The sequence below is a fragment of the Capricornis sumatraensis genome, chromosome 5, assembly GCF_032405125.1.
Source record: "Capricornis sumatraensis isolate serow.1 chromosome 5, serow.2, whole genome shotgun sequence".
In the NCBI taxonomy this organism is placed as follows: Eukaryota; Metazoa; Chordata; class Mammalia; order Artiodactyla; family Bovidae; genus Capricornis; species Capricornis sumatraensis.
In genome coordinates, this window is record NC_091073.1 from 117,047,083 (window position 1) to 117,065,365 (window position 18,283).

Here is an 18,283-nt window from a genome sequence, read left to right on the forward strand (position 1 = left end):
CGTAGAAGCAGCAGGCTTCATCTAGGAAAAGACAAAGGCTTCCTTTTTCTGCTGTGAGATGGTCTAATCCTCTTCTGGTTGGAAGGACCACATCTGTCAGGGAATCTAGTTGGCCTTGGAGAGTGATAAGGCCAACAGCTACTTCTAGGCTCTCAGTAAGATCCTTAGAGAGGCTGTGATAGTTTAAAGAGGTAATGAGCCCTGCAGTCCCTGTTCCAATCCCCACCACTCTTCCTAAGCTTATCAACAAGAGAATGAATTGAATTGCTTGTTTGGATTGGTTGTGGATTAGTGCTTTTCGGAAGTTTTGGTTGTTAAGAGGAATAGAGATATCAAGTAGGATCCGGGTTATTGAAAGGGGCTGAAGAGATATGAGAGAAATGAGGTATCAAGTCTTCTAATGTCTCATTGCAAGTGTTAATTGGAGGCTCTGAAAAATTAGAGATGAAATTTCAGTCTGAATTAGGCAATAAGGAGTTCATGATCTGAGCCACAGTCAGCTCCCTTTCTTGTTTTTGCTGATTGTATAGAGCTTTTCCATCTTTGACAGCAAAAAATATAATCAATCTGATTTTGGTGTCGAGCATCTGGTGATGTCCATGTGTAGAGTCTTCTCTTGTGTTGGAAGAGGGTGTTTGCTCTGACCAGTGCATTCTCTTGGCAGAATTCTATTAGCCTTTGCCGTGCTTCATTCTGTACTCTAAGGCCAAACTTGCCTGTTACTCCAGGTGTTTCTTGACCTCCTGCTTTTGCCTTCCATTCCCCTATAATGAAAAGGACATCTTTTTGGGTGTTAGTTCTGGAAGGTCTTGTAGGTCTTCATAGAACTGTTCAACTTCAGCTTCTTCAGTGTTTCTGGTTGGGTCATAGACTTGGATTACCATGATATTGAATGGTTGGCCTTGGAAACGAATGGAGATCATTCTGTCATGTTTGGGATTGCATCCAAGTACTGCATTTTAGACTCTTTTGTTGACTATGATGGCTACTCCATTTCTCTAAGAGATTCCTATCCACAATAGTAGATATAACGGTCATTTGAGTTAAATTCACCCATTCCAGTCCATCTTAGTTCACTGATTCCTAGAATGTTGATGTTCACTCTTGTCATCTCCTGTTTGACCACTTCCAATTTGCCTCGATTCATGGACCTAACATTCCAGGTTCCTATGCAATATTGCTCTTTACAGCATCGAACCTTGCTTCTATCACCAGTCCCATTCACAGCTGGGTGTTGTTTTTGCTTTGGCTCCATCCCTTCATTCTTTCTGGAGGTATTTCTCCACTGATCACCAGTATCATATTGGGCACCTACCGGCCTGGGGAATTTCTCTTTCAGTGTCCTATTTATTGCCTTTTCATACTGTTGATGGGGTTCTCAAGGTAAGAATACTGAAGTGGTTTGCCATTCCCTTCTCCAGTGGACTGCATTCTGTCAGACCTCTCCACCCTGACCCGTCCATCTTGGGTGGCCCCATACAGCATGACTTAGTTTCATTGAGTTAGACAAGGCTGTGGTCCATGTGATCAGATTGGCTAGTTGTCTGTGATCTGGTTTCAGTCTGTCTGCCCTCTGATGCCCTCTCTCAGTGCCTACCGTCTTACTTGGTTTTCTCTTACCTTGGATGTGGGGTATCTCTTCATGGCTGCTCCAGCAAAGCACAGCCGCTGCTTCGTACCTTGGACATGGAGTAGCTCCTCCTGCCCATGACCTCGGGCGTTGGGTAGCTCCTCCTGGCCACCACCCCTGACCTCGGGCGTGGGGTTGCTCCACTTGGCCTTGCTTGTGCGCTGTCACAGCCGCCGGTGCTTGATAGACTTCAGTTTTATTGTCTGTAATATAAATTTATAGGATATATGAACAGTCAGGAAAATATGGCTCATAATCAAAAGATTAAACAGTAGAAGCAGAACTACAGATGACTCATTCATTGGAACTTAGGACTTTAGCTATTATAAAAGTGCTAAAGGATTTATAGAAAAATAAATATAATAGGCTAAGAGTTCATGAGAGAAGTATAAACTCAAAAAGTATTAATTTTAGCACTATAATCTCTATGGACCTCATAGAATATTGACATTGAAGAAAGAGTCTGTCAATTTGAAGACAGATCATGAGAAATTGAGACTAAAGCATAAAAGAAAAATATGAAAAATAGACAAGCACAGCACTAGTGATCAATGGGATAATATCAAGCCGTCTAATGTAATTAGAACCCCAGAAGGAGAAGAACAGACTCAACTGGGAGGAAAAACAATATTTGAAGATATAAAGACCAAAATTTTTAAATTTTGATGAAAAATTTCAAGTCATAAATCCAAAAATCTGAACTTTATGTGGGAAATAGAAAGAAAAACAAAATCCTGGCACTTTGGAGTCAAATTACAGAGAACTAAGAAAAAGAAATAGAGACAGGAGAGAATAATTTAAAATCAATGAGAGGAGGGGGAAAGCTACATTACACACAGGGGGACAATATAGGAAAAATGGCTACTTTCTTATAAGAGCTCACATGAGCCAGAAAGCACTGGAGTAAGTTTTAGATGGTGAAGAAACATAAAAGATAGGCCCAGAAAAACTACCCATCACAAATGAAGATTGAAGAAAGACATTTTAAGATAGAAAACCAGAGAGAATTTGTCCCCCCCACCTCCCTACTCTCCCCCAGTAGGACTTGAGATATAAGAAATGTTAAAGAAATTCTTCAGGATTAAAGAGAATGATACCAGATAGAACTCTGGGTCAACAGGAAAGAATAAAAGTTTCTGGAAATTTTAAAGACGTGAGAAGCATGAGAAGACTACTATTTTGATCATTGCTTAGTTTCTTAAAAAAATGGAACTGACTAAGGCAAAAACAACAATGACCTGTTGTGAGTTTCTGACCCACAAAGAAGCAAAACATGACGGTGACAAAGGAAGGGTAGGGGCTAAATGGAAGTACACGTTCATAAGTTTCTTATATCTTCTTTGAAGTGGTCCACTATGAATTCAAGGTAGAGAATAATACATTAAGGATAAGTACTTCAGTTTCTAGAGCAGCCACGAGGAAAAAACACCAAAAGAGGAGAGAAAATGGAATACTTTTGAAGAGATCAACACACAAGAATGAAAAAAAGAGTAACAATGAAAATATGGGGCAAACAGAGAGCAGAAGCAAGAGGGTAAATGTAGACATAAATCCCGCTCTCAATGCGGGGCCTGGACGCAGTCTCTGGTCAGAGAACTAGATCCCACATGCCACAATTAAGAGTTCGCATGCCACAACTAAAGATCTTGCATGCCAGCATGCCCCGATTATAGATCCCAGTGCAGCCAAATAAATAAATATTAAAAAGAACTATATCTAAATCCAAACTTAATGGTAGTTATTTTAAATGTAATTTATCTTTGGCAAAAACCCAGAGATAATCTGATAGAAAAATCATAGCCTTTTCAAAACTTTTATTCATTTTTGCCTTTTAAATTGAAGTATACTTGATTTACAATATTATATTAGTTTTGAGTATACAGCATAATGAATCAGTATTTTTTTATAGATTATATTCCCTTTAAGGTTATTACAAAATAATGGCTGTAATTCCCTGTGCTGTATGATATATCTTTGTTGCTTATCTATTTGCTTCATAATATTTTGTATCTTTTAATCCCATATGTAAGAGATACCCCTTTTTCCCCCTTCTATCTCTCCCCGTGTATCCACTACTTTATATTTTATATCTGTGCATCTGTCTAAAAGCATAGACTTTTCAATAAATGATCCTTGACATGCACATGCAATAAAGAAGAGAAAAGAGCATAGTCACAGACCTCATACCTTTCACATGAATCAATTCAAAATAGATCATAGATAAAGATGTACAACTGTAAAACTCTTAGAAGATAATATTGGAGGAAATCTAGGTGACCTTGGATTTGGTGATGGTATTTTAGATACAAAACTAAGAGCATGATTTATGAAAGAAACGATAAGTTGAAGTCTTTTGAAATTAAAAACTTTTACTGTGCAAAAGGCATTTTTTAAAATGTGCAATAAAACAGAACATAGAAAATATGAAGTAGAAAATCAAAATTAGATTTTTGTAAAATTTGTGAAGTTAAATCTCTAGCCAGGTTGATCAAACAAAAAGAAATAATAATAAATAGCCAATATCAGAATTCAAAGAGGAATTATTACTATAGTTCCTAATCATATCAAAGGGATGATAAACTATTTTGTTCCTGCAAATAAATCCAACTACTTAAGTCTAGTGGGGAAATTCCTTGAAAAACACAATGTACCAAAATGAGTATAAGAAGAAATCAGAATCAAAATCAGAATAGACTTTTACATTTTATTTTAAAAGACTTTATAATGTTAGTAGAATAATGTGCAAAAATTTTGAATCACTGTGTCCTACACCTGAAACTAATAAAATGTTGTAAATCAAGTGTACTTCAATTTTAAAATAGAAGAAAAGAAAAAGAAAAGAGGTTTGGTGGAGGATGGAGGGCTGTTCATTGGGGGTCAAAGCGTGTAGGGTGAGTTGGTAAAGGAGGGAAGGAAAGAAGGAAGCCTGAATTCCATAGTTTCACTGAAATTATGGGTGCAAAGCAAAACAAAGCAAAACTCAGTGAACAAACGAAGAATGCTGAGAGTTGTAAGAAAGGTCAGTCTCATGGAATAACTGTAAAGCTTACTAGCTAAAATTTTAATTCAGCTCAGTTCTGTTCAGTCACTCAGTCATGTCCAACTCTTTGCGGCCCCATGGAATGCAGCACGCCAGTCTTCCCTGTCCATCACCAACTCCCAGAGCTTGCTCGAACTCATGTCCATTGTCGAGTGGGTGATACCATCCAACCACCTCATCCTCTGTCATCGCCTTTTCCTCCCTCCTTCAATCTTTCCCAGCATCAGGGTCTTTTCCAATGAGTCAGTTCTTCACATCAGGTGGCCAAAGTATTGGAGTTTCAGCTTCAGCATCAGTCCTTCCAATGGACATTCAGGACTGCTTTCCTTTAGGATGGACTGGTTTGATCTCCTTGCAGTCCAAGGGACTCTCAAGAGTCTTCTCCAACACCACAGTTCCAAAGCATCAATTCTTTGGCACTCAGCTCTCTTTCTAGTCCAACTCTCACATCCGAACATGACCACTGGAAAAACCATAGCTTTGACTAGACTGACCTTTGTTGACAAAATAATGTCTCTGCTCTTTAATATGCTGTCTAAGTTGGTCATAGCTTTTCTTCCAAGGAGCAAGCATCTTTTAATTTCATGGCTGCAGTCACCATCTGCAGTGATTTTGGAGACCAAGAAAAGAAAGTCTCTCACTGTTTCCATTGTTTCCCCATCTACTTTCCATGACGTGATGGGGGTCCAGATGCCACAATCTTTGTTTTATGAATGTTGAGTTTTAAGCCAGATTTTTCCCTTGCCTTTTTCACTTTCATCAAGAGGCTCTCTAGTTCTTGTTTGCTTTCTGCCATTATGGTGGTGTCATCTGCATATCTGAGGTTATTGATTTTTCTCCTGGCAATCTTGATTCCAGCTTGTGCTTCATCCAGCCTGACATTTCACATGATGTACTCTGCATATTAGTTAAATAAGCAGGGTGATAGTGAACAGCCTTGATGTACTCCTTTCCCGATTTGGAGCCAGTCTCTTGTTTCAGGTTCAGTTCTAACTGTTGCTTCTTGACCTGCATACAGATTTCTCAGGAGGCAAGTCAGGTGGTCTGGTATTCCCATCTCATGAGGAATTGTCCACAATTTGTTGTGATGAATACAGTCAAAAGCTTTGGCATAGTCAGTGGTGCAGAAGTAGGTGTTTTTCTGGAACTCTCTTGCTTTTTCTATGATCCAGCGGATGTTGGCAATTTGATCTCTGGTTCCTCTGCCTTTTCTAAATCCAGCTTGAACATCTAGAAGTTCATGGTTCATGTACTGCTGAAGCCTGGCTTGAAGAATTTTGAGCATAACTTTGCTAGCATGTGAGATGAGTGCAATTGTGCAGTAGTTTGAACACTCTTTGGCATTGCTTTTCTTTGGAACTTGAATGAAAACTGACCTTTTGGAGTCCTGTGGCCACTGCTGAGTTTTCCAAACTTGCTGGCATATTGAGTGCAGCACTTTCACTGCATCATCTTTCAGGGTTTGAAATAGCTCAACTGGAATTCCATCACCTCCACTAGCTTTGTTCGTAGTGATGCTTCCTAAGGCCCACTTGACTCCACATTCCAGGGTGCCTGGCTCTAGGTGAGTGATCACACCATCATGATTATCTGGGTCATGAAGATCTTTTCTGTATCTTCTTCTGTGTATTCTTGCTACCTGGTCTTAATATCTTCTGCTTCTGTTAGGTCCATACCATTTCTGTCCTTTATTGTGCCCATCTTTGTGTGAAATGTTCCTTTGGTATCTTTAATTTTCTTCAAAAGATGTCTATAGTCTTTCCCATTCAATTATTTTCCTCTATTACTATGCATTGATCACTGAGGAAGCCTTTCTTATCTCTTCTTGCTATTCTTTGGAATTCTGCATTCAGATGGATATATCTTTCCTTTTCTCCTTTGCCGTTAGCTTCTCTTCTTTTCTCAGCTATTTGTAAGGCCTCCTCACATGATCATTTTGCCTGTTTTCATTTCTTTTTCTTGGGGATGGTCTTGATCACTGCAGCCTGTACAAAGTCAGGAACTTCTGTCCATAGTTCTTCAGGCACTCTATCAGATCTAATCCCTTGAATCTATTTCCTAGTTCCACTGTATCCTCATAAGGGATTTGATTCAGGTCATACCTGAATGGTCTAGTGGTTCTCCTTAGTTTTTTCAATTTAAGTCTGAATTTGGCAATAAGGAGTTCATGATCTGAGCCAGCTCCTGCTCTGTTTTTGCTGACTGTATAGAGCTTCTCTGTCTTTGCTGCAAGGAATATAATCAATCTGATTTCAGTGTTGATTATCTGGTGATGTACATGTGTAGAGTCTTCTCTTGTGTTGTTGGAAGAGGGTGTTTGCTATGACCAGTGTGTTCTCTTGGCAAAACTCTGTTAGTCTTTGTCCTGCTTTATTTTGTGCTCCAAGACCAAATTTACCTGTTACTCCAGATAATTAAAAATTTTAATTAAAAAGTTTTAAAAACATTTCCCATCAAACAAAAGACATCAACAGAAGCATTCCACTAAGATGCAGCTACCAACAAGGTTACATTATTACAAGAGGGGGCATATCATCAAGTGAGGGAAGAGAGGAACTCCACTTTGAGTTTTCTTACATCACATTGCTTTGTCTACAGTTTCAGATGATGGCTCACAATCATCTCCTTTGGGAGCATCCAGAGCATGATGTGGCGATAGCTGTCAGCTCCTCGGAATTGGACATGGGCATACCTCGCAACCCACTCCGGTACTCTTGCCTGGAAAATCCCATGGATGGAGGAGCCTGGTAGGCTGCAGTCCATGGGGTCGCTAAGAGCTGGACACGACTGAGCGACTTCACTTTCCCTTTTCACTTCCATGCATTGGAGAAGGAAATGGCAGCCCACTCCAGTGTTCTTGTCTGGAGAATCCCAGGGACGGGGGAACCTGGTGGGCTGCCGTCTCTGGGGTCGCACAGAGTCGGACACGACTGAAGCAACTTAGCAGCAGCAGCAGCAGCAGCAGCATACCTCAATGTGGTCTCTTCTAACCAGCCCTTCACCAGTTCATTCCCACATAATGTCACCCTCACTCTGTAGCCTCAGTGAGTGCTCTTTGATCTGCATCCTTGTTCAGTGGACAAAGCTGACCAATAATCCCTTTAAATTCCTTTGACTTTACGCTATTATGGTGACTTAGGGAATCAAAACCACCAGGAGTAAATTACTATCACTTTGGTGATGGAGCAAAGAGGCCATCTGGAACATTTCAGCCCCAGCAGATGCAACAGGGAGAGGAACCAATGAACACAGTTGACCACCAGGGAGGCACAGAGGTGTGACGCTAGGCCAGTGCCCCAGCTTTGCAGCCATTTGAGTCACCAAGTGAAGCCCCAGTCTGCAAGGAGCAGAGGCAAGTGACACCTTCTGTGCTCTGCTTGATGTACAAGCAGACATGTAAGATCATGAGCAAAACTTGCTTTTTGCCACTGTTTTGAAGTGATTTGTTATTTAGCAATAGATTATTGGACCACCTGGCTAGATTCTTAGACATGGAATTGCTATACGATTGGTGGATGCATTTATAATTTTGATAGACATTATTGGATTGTCCACAATAAAAATTTTAACCAAACTAATTATATCAGCATTTTGTCAATTTCCCCATATGCTTGTTAATGATTTTATTTGCCAACCTGATCAATGAAAAATTGTGTTCCTGTCTTTTTTATACACATTACTCAATATGAATGTAGTCAAATTATTTTTCATATGTTAAAGAACTGTGTCTTTTTAATTGGTATCTAGAGTTTCCCAGGTGGCTCTAGTGGTAAAGAACCCACCTGCCAATGCAGGACACATAAGAGTCTCAGATTGGATCCCTAGGTGGGGAAGATCCCCTGGAGGAAAGCATGGCAACCCATTCTAGTATTCTTGCCTGGAGAATTCTGTGGACAGAGGAGCCTGGTGGGCTACAGTCCATAGGGTTGTAAGTAGTCAGACATGACTGAAGTGACTTAACATGCAGATATTTGTTGGGGCTTCCTTGGTGGCTTAGATGGTAAAGAATCTGCCTGTCAATGTGGGAGACCCTGGTTTGATCCCTGGGTTGGAAGGATCCCCTAGAGGAGGAAATGACAACCCACTCCAGTCCATATGATTAAAGTGTTGTATTTGTTACTCACGTTTAAATTCTGTTTCTAACTGGTTTGATATTGATTTGTAGAAGTTCTTTATGCAGCCAAAAATGATCATTTTCCCTCCTCCTCTTGGATGTCTTTAAAAAAAATTATATATGTGTTCACTGTTAATACATTGTGGCTAGTATCTAGAAGAATGTTCAACAATCCCAATATGGTAGCCCTCCTTGTTTCTGACTTTTGTGACAGAATCTAAATGCTTCCACTTAAATAAAGTGCAGGCTTTTATGCTGAGGTGTAAATTTTTATTTTTGGTAAAAAGGTAACCAATTATTAGATGCTGAATTTGTACTACATTACCTTCCAACAGATATGGCCATGATTGGTTATGTTGCTCCATAGCTTTATAATACCTTAAATTATGTGAAAATATTTCCTGATATATGGGCTTCCTGGGTGGCTAAGCAGTAAAGAATCCATCTGCCAATGCAGGAGGCACTGGCTTGATCCTGGGTCTGGAAGACCTGGGGAAGGAAATGGCAACCAACTCCAGTGTTCTTGCCTGGGAAATCCCATGGACGGAGGAGCTGGGTGGGCTATGGTCCATGGGGTTGCAGAAGAGTTGGATATGCCTTAGTGACTAAGCAACATTTCCTGATAGTCAACCTTCTTGGTATACTTGGGGCAAATCTTTATCATCTAAGATTTTGCTGGATTCTATTTGATAATAAAAAATTGAAAAATTTTCCATTTCTTCAAGAATGATCTTATTCAATTCTAAAACAAAGACATTCTTTTCTTTTTGATTGCTCTGTTTCTGGCTGTATCTGGTTTTGGGATCTCATTTTCCTTCCAAACACATCAACCATGGTGTTTTTCTTGAATAGCTACTTGCGTTCCAGAGGAATTCTGGTTCTATCTTTTAAGAAAATAAAATTTTTACCATCACCACCTTTCCCCATCACCTCTTCGTTTCCTAGGCAAGCCTGGCATTAGGCAAAGACTACAGCATAGGAAATGTTATTAAGGAAATTGTCAGAGTGTATAATGTAAAAAGTCTAAGGTAAACTGATGGGAGAGGGTAGTCCCAAAAGACTTCTGAGAAAAAGTAACATTGTTTGAGCTGAAGTTGATAAGTGAGACACGGGGATTGGAGGTGTTTCCAGGAAGAAGTAGCAGCATATTTCAAGGCAAGTAACTACATGGAGCTCTCAGGTATTTAAAGGAAGCAAGGCTGGCTAGAAACCAGAAGCACAGATTGTGTAGAAATGAAGCTGGAGATCAAGACAGGAATTTGTCAAGTTTGCATCCTGAGTGTAGTTTTGCAAAACAATAGAAACTTACCCACTAACAGACGTGAGACTGTAGCGTCGCAGCCCCAATTCTGTGAGTTGTGTGAAGAATGCTTTCGAAAGCCCTGTCCTTTATCCTGGGTGGAGCCGGAAAGTGGGAATTCTAATGAGTTCCCAGGTGATACAATGCTGCTGGCCCAAGGAACTTATTTTGAGGACAACTGTCCTAGGGCAGGGTCATCATTTGCATTGTTGAAGATGGGTTGCTGTCTTGTGCCCTGGACACAACTATGAACAGAAGTAGGAGGTCTATCTTTGAGGCACCTTCAGTTTCTGGCTTTCTCCCTATATAGCACAGTAGGACATTTCCTGATTGCCCAAAGTACTACTACATTTTCTTTCTTTGAAGTTCATCCTAGATGAGAGGGTCCAGTGCTGACTTTCTCAACCAAAGCCTTTTACATTTCACTTGCACTTTGTCTGTCTCCTTTAGGATTTCCAGGTAGCTGATTTAATCCGAGGTGGAAGGACCTTCTAAAGAATATGCCTGAGCCCTGTGGTGCTCAGATTTTTACCTTGCATCAGACTCATTTGGAAGGTTTCTGAAAACACAGATAGCTGTAGTCTACTCCCAGAGTTTCTGGTAAGTTTGGGATGGAGCTCAAAACTTTGGATTTCTAACGAGTTTCCAGTTCATGCTGATACTCCTGATCCAAGGCCTGGACATTGAGAAACACTGATCTAGTATACAGGAAGTCTGCAAAGTAGCTGATGGTAGCAGTTTCCATGACTCTGGGGACCATCAGAGTAGGTAGCCATTCACATAACCTATGAATAGATTCTGATGTCTCTGATGTCCCTCTAATGTGTTAGAGGATGATGTAATGGAAAAAAGAAGAAACCAATCTGGGTTCACCTCTTTAGGTGTCCTCATATATTGATGAGGAGACAAGAACCGACATGAGTTTGGGTAAACTCTGGGAGTTGGTGATGGACAGGGAGGCCTGGCGTGCTGTGGTCCATGGGGTCACAAAGAGTCAGACATGACTGAGTGAACTGAACTGAAAGAGGTGGGAGGAAATGGTATGAATGATGGTTTGAAGGTAGAAGCTTTGCACAGGTGGGAAAAAGAGCACAAGTGAACTAGGTGAAACAGACACCAGTGCAATGTATTTTCTTTGGGCTAAGCACTGTGCTTTGGTCTTCCCAGGTGGCACAGTGGTAAAGAATCTGCTTGCCAATGCAGGAGATGCAAGTTTGATCCCTGGATCAAGAAGATCCCTTGGAGGAGGAAAAGGCAACCCACTCCAGTATTCTAATCCTATGGACAGAGCAGCCTGGTGGGCTATAGTCCATGGGTCTCAAAGAGTTGGGCACGACTTAGCAAATGAACAGGAGCAGGAGCAAATGCGTGTCTTATAGCTTCTTCTCACTTAGCCACACTGGGAAGAAGAGATTATTATCTCCAAATCTAAATAAGTAAAAATAATCAGAAAAGTGAATAACTTGAACAACTTAGAGAATGAATGTGGGGCCAGAGCCTGGAAGGGGACTTTCAGGACCCCAGGCCTATCACTGGATGTTTTACAAGAGAGCCAAATGGAAGGAATTGGGGCTGTGAAGAAAGTTTGCAGACTGATGTAAATCTGTCAATTCCAGCCGAAAAGTATGACCTGAGACATATAGTGGGGGATCTTGAGCAATAGACATGGGATAAAACTGAGCTGCATAATCCTGATTTGGTAAGTGGATATTAAAGAAGCAAAATGGGGATAAGTGGGAAGTTACCATCTATCACATAAACTCCTGTTTCTCTCTCCCTTCCCCATATTTTCTCTTATTCTGCCCATTCCTGGGTTACCCAGTGTCAGTCGGGCCCCTCTTCCACTTTCTCTCCTCACTTTCTTGCACAATGTCTTAAAAAAACAACAACCCTGAAGTATAGCTGATTTACAATGTTATCTAGTTTCAAGTGGATGTGCTGCAAAGTGAGTTAGTTGATTCTTTTCCATTATAGGCTATTACAAGAAGCAGAATGTAGTTTCTTGTGCTACACAGTCTATTTTATTATGGTAATCTATCTTACATACACTGGTGTGTATCTGTTTACACCAAATTTCCAATTTATCCTCCCCCCGCCCTTTCCTTTCGGTAGCAATGTTTGTTTCTGCGTCTGTGAATCTTCTGCTTTGCAAATGAGCACATTTGTATTTTTTTGGTGTGTAGATTCCACATATAAGCAATATCATATAATACTTGGCTTTCTCTCTCTGACTTACTTCACTTAGTATGATAATCACTAGGTCTATCCGTGTTGCTCAAAATGGCAGTATTTCATTCTTTTTTATGATTGAATAGTATTCCTTTGTATACATGTACCACAACTATATTCTGCATCTTGTAATAACCTATAATGGAAAAGAATCAACTGAATCACTCTGCTGTGCATCTGAAACTAGGACAACACTGTAAATCAACTATACTTCAGTTTTTTTTTTTTTTTAAGACATTGTGCCACAAAGATAGGAGAGAAAGTGGAAGAGAGGCCCAGATTGATACTGGGTAACACAAGTTTGGGCAATTCAGTTCAGTTCAGTTGCTCAGTCATGTCCAACTCTTTGTGACCCCACGGACTGCAGCACCCCAGGGTTCCCAATTCATTACTAACTTCTGGAGCTTGCTCAAACTCAAGTCCATTGAGTCAATGACACCATCCAACCATCTCATCCTCTGTCACCCCCTTTTCTTCCCTCCTTTAACCTTTTCCAGCATCAGGGTCTTTTCCAATGAGTCAGTTCTTCACATCAGGTGGCCAAAGTACTGGAGTTTCATCTTTAGCATCAGTCCATCCAATGAATATTCAGGACTGTTTCCTTTAGGATGGACTGGTTGGATCTCCCTGCAGTCTAAGGGACTCTCAAGAGTCTTCTCCAACACAACAGTTCAAAACCATCAATTCTTCTCTGCTCAGCTTTCTTTATAGTCCAACTCTCACATCCATATATGACTACTGGAAAGCCATAACTTTGACTAGATGGACTTTTGTTGGCAAAGTAATATCTCTGCTTTTTAATATGCTGTCTACTCTTGCCTGGAAAAACCCATGGATGGAGGAGCCTGGTAGGCTGCAATCCATGTGGTCATTAAGAGTCAGACACGACTGAGCGACTTCACTTTCACTTTTCACTTCCATGTATTGGAGAAGGAAATCGCAACCCACTCCTATGTTATTGCCTGGATAATCCTAGGGACAGGGTAGACTGGTGGCTTGCTGTCTATGGGATAGCACAGAGTTGGACACGACTGAAGCGAAATAGCAGCAACAGCAGGTTGGTCATAGCTTTTCTTGGATAACTGTGATATTGAATGGTTTGCCTTGGAAATGAACAGAGATCACTCTGTCGTTCTTGAGATTGCACCCAAGTATTGCATTTTGAACTCTTTTTTTAACTATGAGGGCTACTCCATTTCTTCTAAGGGATTCTTCCCCACAGTAGTAGATATAATGGTTATCTGAGTTAAGTTCACCCATTCCAGTCCATTTTAGTTCACTGATTGCTAGAATTTCAATGTTCACTCTCGTCGTCTCCTGTTTGACCACTTTCAATTTGCTCTGATTCATGGGCCTAACATTCCAGGTTCCTATGCAATATTGCTCTTTACAGCATTGGACTTTACTTCCACCACCAGTCACATCCAAAACTGGATGTTGTTTTCACTTTGGCTCTTCATTCTTTCTGTAGTTATTTCCCCACTCTTCTCCAGTAGCACATGGGGCACCTACTGACCCGGGGACTTTATCTTTCTGTGTCATATATTTTGCCTTTTCATACTGTTCCTGTGGTTGTCAAAGTAAGAATCCTTATGTGGTTTGCCATTCCCTTCTCAAGTGGATCATGTTTTGTCAGAACTCTCCACCATGACCTGTCCGTCTTGGGTGGCCCTACACAGCATGGCTCATAGTTTCATTGAGTTAGACAAGACTTTGGTCCATGTTATCAGTTTGATTAGTTTTCTGTGATTGTGGTTTTCATTTTGTCTGCCCTCTGAAAGATGAAGATAAGAGCTTATGGAAGCTTCCTAATGGGAGAGACTGACTTTGGGGGAAACTGAGTCTTGTTCTGATGGACAGGGCATTGCTCAGTAAATCTTTACTGAACAAGGGAAGAGGAGTGGGCAGAGTAAGGAAAAATAATGGGGAAGTGAGAGAAAAGCAGTTTATGTGGATAGATGGTAAGTTCCCTCTTGTCCCTATTTTGCTTCTTTAATCACCACTTACCAAATCAAGATTATGCAACTTAGCTTTATTCCATGTCTGTTGCTCAAGAGACTCCCACTATATGTCACAGATCATACTTCTTGGCTGGAATTGACAGATATATCCATTCACCTGTTGATGGATATTTAGGTTCACACTATGTCTTTTTTTTTTAACACTCTTGACTTCAGTTCCTTGCCTCACTACATCAGGGAGTCTGAAATACCCAACCCTATGAGAATACTGTTTCCTTCAGTTCTGGTTTTGGGTCCCAACAGATTCCAGAACTGATGAGTCTGAGGGTCCCAAAGAGTCGAGCAGAGGCACTAGCTTTCGGGATAGGGCATTGCAAACTGCCTGCTATCACTCTGTGATGAGAACACCCGTATCTTGATCTGTGACCAGGAAAAGCAGTGGATGAACTCTCTAGAACATCTGACTTATCTTCTCATCCTCCTGTGTGAGATTCTATTCCCGAGGGCAAGGCCTCATCTCCCAGTCTTCACCCCTTCAAACCCAGAGCTCACAAGCTCCCTTTTGCTGTTTTGGTTCCCAAAGAGAGAGGGTGTGGAAACCATTGCTGGTGTCTTCTTGGCACACCTCAGGTAGCCCTTCTAGATGATCTGGCTCTGGAAGACAGAGGGAGCCTGGTCAGGAGGTCCTGAGGCTTTGGCCAGAAAAACCTGGATACGGAGGACAAGAAGGGACCTTAATGCATCACTCAAACCTCAGGTCAAGAAGCCCTGGGGACCTGAAGCAATCAGAGGAGTGGGGGTCAGGGGGATGTTTGTCAGGGAAGGGGTCCTGGTTAGACTGTAAGTTGGGAGGGATGGGGTGTGGGTGCAGTGGGGGCAGCCCAAAGAACAGGATCCATGCTCAAGACCCACATTTCTCACATTTTTTTTTGCCCGTGGCTACTCTTTGTCAGCAAGTTTATATCTCATAAGGGACATGGAGGGCATGGTGTCTGCACCAGAGTCCTCATGAGCAAGGGGCTCCCTGCAGGAGTTGGTGGAAAGTCCCGCCTCTGCTCATGGACTGGACAGGCTCTGTCCATCCCACCCTTCCCTCGCCTTTCCATTTTGTTCCATTTTATCGCATTTCTTCACACCAGTATCCACTGCGCACCTTCAGCGTGGTCAGCTCTGTGCAGTAGTATTTATAAGAGGAGATCTCAGCCTAGTTGGGAGGAGAATCTCATCCACAGGACATAAATAGAGGGTAAAATAAACCAGCGATTTGTGTGGGACCCAGAATGAATGAAACAGAAGTCAGGGGCTAGGGGAGAAGAGCCAGCAGGAAGCCGGCCTGTGTCATGGGGACCGACGAGGTGAAAAGGCAGTTGATAGTTCTTCAGAGAGTAGGACCCTGCTGGGGGTTCTGAGAATCTCAGACTTGAATCCCACCCCACCCTCTCTTTTCTGCTTCTCTGCACATCACCCTGCCCTGGCCCTGCAGGGAAGGCTGAAGGAAGACCACCCAGTTAGAACAGGTGTGAAGTTCAAGTCAGTGCCGTGTGTGGATAAACCAGGGCTCCCACCCCACTCTCTGCCTGCCCCCTTCATCCCCTGTGTATGTCCTTAAACTACCTTTATATCTCCTGCTCACTGATACATTCTCACTGAAATTTCAAAGATATAAGTGAAAATGGAGTAGAGGGAATGCATGTTTTATTAGAAATCAGAGCAGTTTATATGTAATTCCCTTAGTGAATACAACTACATGGAGAACTGAATAACAATGAAATAAAACTTTTGGACTAAGCTACAGACAGTGTGTTAAAAAGCAAAGATATCTCTTTGCTGACAAGGATCTGTATAGTTAAGGCTGTGGTCTTTCCAGTAGTCATGTACAGCTGTGAGAGTTGGACCATAAAGAAGGCAGAGTGCCGAATAATTGATACTTTTGAACTGTGGTGTTGGAGAAGACTCTTGAGAGTCCTTTGGAAACAAGAAATTCAAGTCACTCAATCCTAAGGGAAATCAATTCTGAATACTCATTGGAAGGACTGATGCTGAAGCTGAAGCTCAATACTTTGGCCACCTGGTGTAAACAGCCAACTCATTGGAAAAGACCCAGATGCTATGAAAGACTGAGGCAGAAGCAGAAGAGGGCAACAGAGGATGAGATGGTTGGATGGCATCCCCGACACCATGGATGTGAGCTTGGGCAAACTCTGAGTGATGGTGAGGGACAGGGAAGCCTGGCATGCTCCTGTCCATGGGGACTCAAAGAGTCAGACATGAGTTGGCAACTCAACAACAACAACAGCAGTATTTAAATGAAAATTCATAATCTTCAATATGTATACATGAATATGCAATTAAAAAGAAGAGCAGAGTAAAACCAATGAGCTCAGAAGAAAGGATACAATAAAGAAAGGAACAGAAATTAATGAAATATAAGACAGCACACACACAAAAAAGAGACAGCACAAACAAGCATATCAAAATTTGAAAACTAAAGTTAATTCTTTGGAACGACTGACAAAGTTCTGCTAATACTGATTGAAATAAAAAGGACAGTGAACATAATAAAAATAGTAAACATCATAAAAATGATTACAGCTATATATTCAAAGGAGATTTAAACATTTTTAAAGAGAATTCTGTGCCATAAATTTTTATGGAAATAAATCTGAAAATAAACAAGCTATAGAATTTCAGGTAGCAAAGAAAGCAATGGGATTATTAATTGCATGGGAAGAAATACTTTCTTGATATTTCCCAAATTGTATCTTTAAAATATCTAATTCTTTTAAATTTTTCTAGAAATCTAGACAAACTAATGGTAAACAAGACCAATGTGTTGAGAAACATACTAGAGATTATGCATGCATTTGCAACAATTATTTTTTTTAAAGCAAGGCTTTCTTTTGTTTTTGTCAAATTATTACCATCCCTCAAACTTGTCCCCTTTGAGCTATAGCCTGTGTTCTAACCCTCTTTCCAATTCTCACAACACATTGGAAACTTTTCCAGAAACATTGACTTTAGAGTTAGGGATCCTAAAAGAGAATTAGTCTTTTTATCTTATGGCTACCTCTTACAGCTTTGAGATGGCTGGATGGCATCACCAACGCGATGGACATGAGTTTGGGTGAACTCTGGGAGTTGGTGATGGACTGGGAGGCCTGGTATGCTGCAATTCATGGGGTTGCAAAGAGTCGGACATGACTGAGTGACTGAACTAAAATGAACTAAACTTACAGCTTTACCATTGACCCTAACCAGGTTGGGCATTTTTGAAAATTAAAATTAATTCTCAGGTCAAGCTGTGATCCCTGTAAACAGTCAGGAGTTTTGCTGCAGACACACCACAGGCTTGGCAGGACAGGACTCCTACACAGGTGTATTTTACTGGTCAGACCTGAGAGCCCCCAATGCCTGTGGCTGGACCTTTGGTTGGAGGTGACAGCTGGTCAGATAGGACTGGGCAGAGAGGGATCCAGGAGACAAATGTCCTCATCTCATTTTCTGGCTCCCATGGATCCTCTGTTGGCCTCCCCACTGGTGGTGTCTGAGAGAGAGTCAGAGAACATTGCACCCCAGGATGTGGTTCCTGGCAGGGCCAAAGGACCAAAAAGGGAAGACAGTGGATCTGCAGGGGGAAATGGAACACTCTGGCACAGAGCGATCTGAATTTATAGGCAGAAGAACTTTAGGCCAACACCTAGAAAAGGAAAGCAGAGACAAATAAGACAACTGTTTTTGAAATGGGCCTTTGGAATTATTGTTTATTTGAGGCTATTACAAATGTTATTATTTATCTTTTTGTTCATTTGTTGGAAAAAAATATACTGAAATAAATCAAAGGGTCTATAGTAAAAAGTAAGTTTCCTCCCACCCCTGATTCCTGGAATCTGAAATTCATTTCCCCAGTGGCGAGCAGAGTGGCCAATATTTAAATAAATATTTTGTATATATGCATAAACATACATTATGTCTTGTACTTGTTATCTACTGCTGTGTAACAAATAACCCA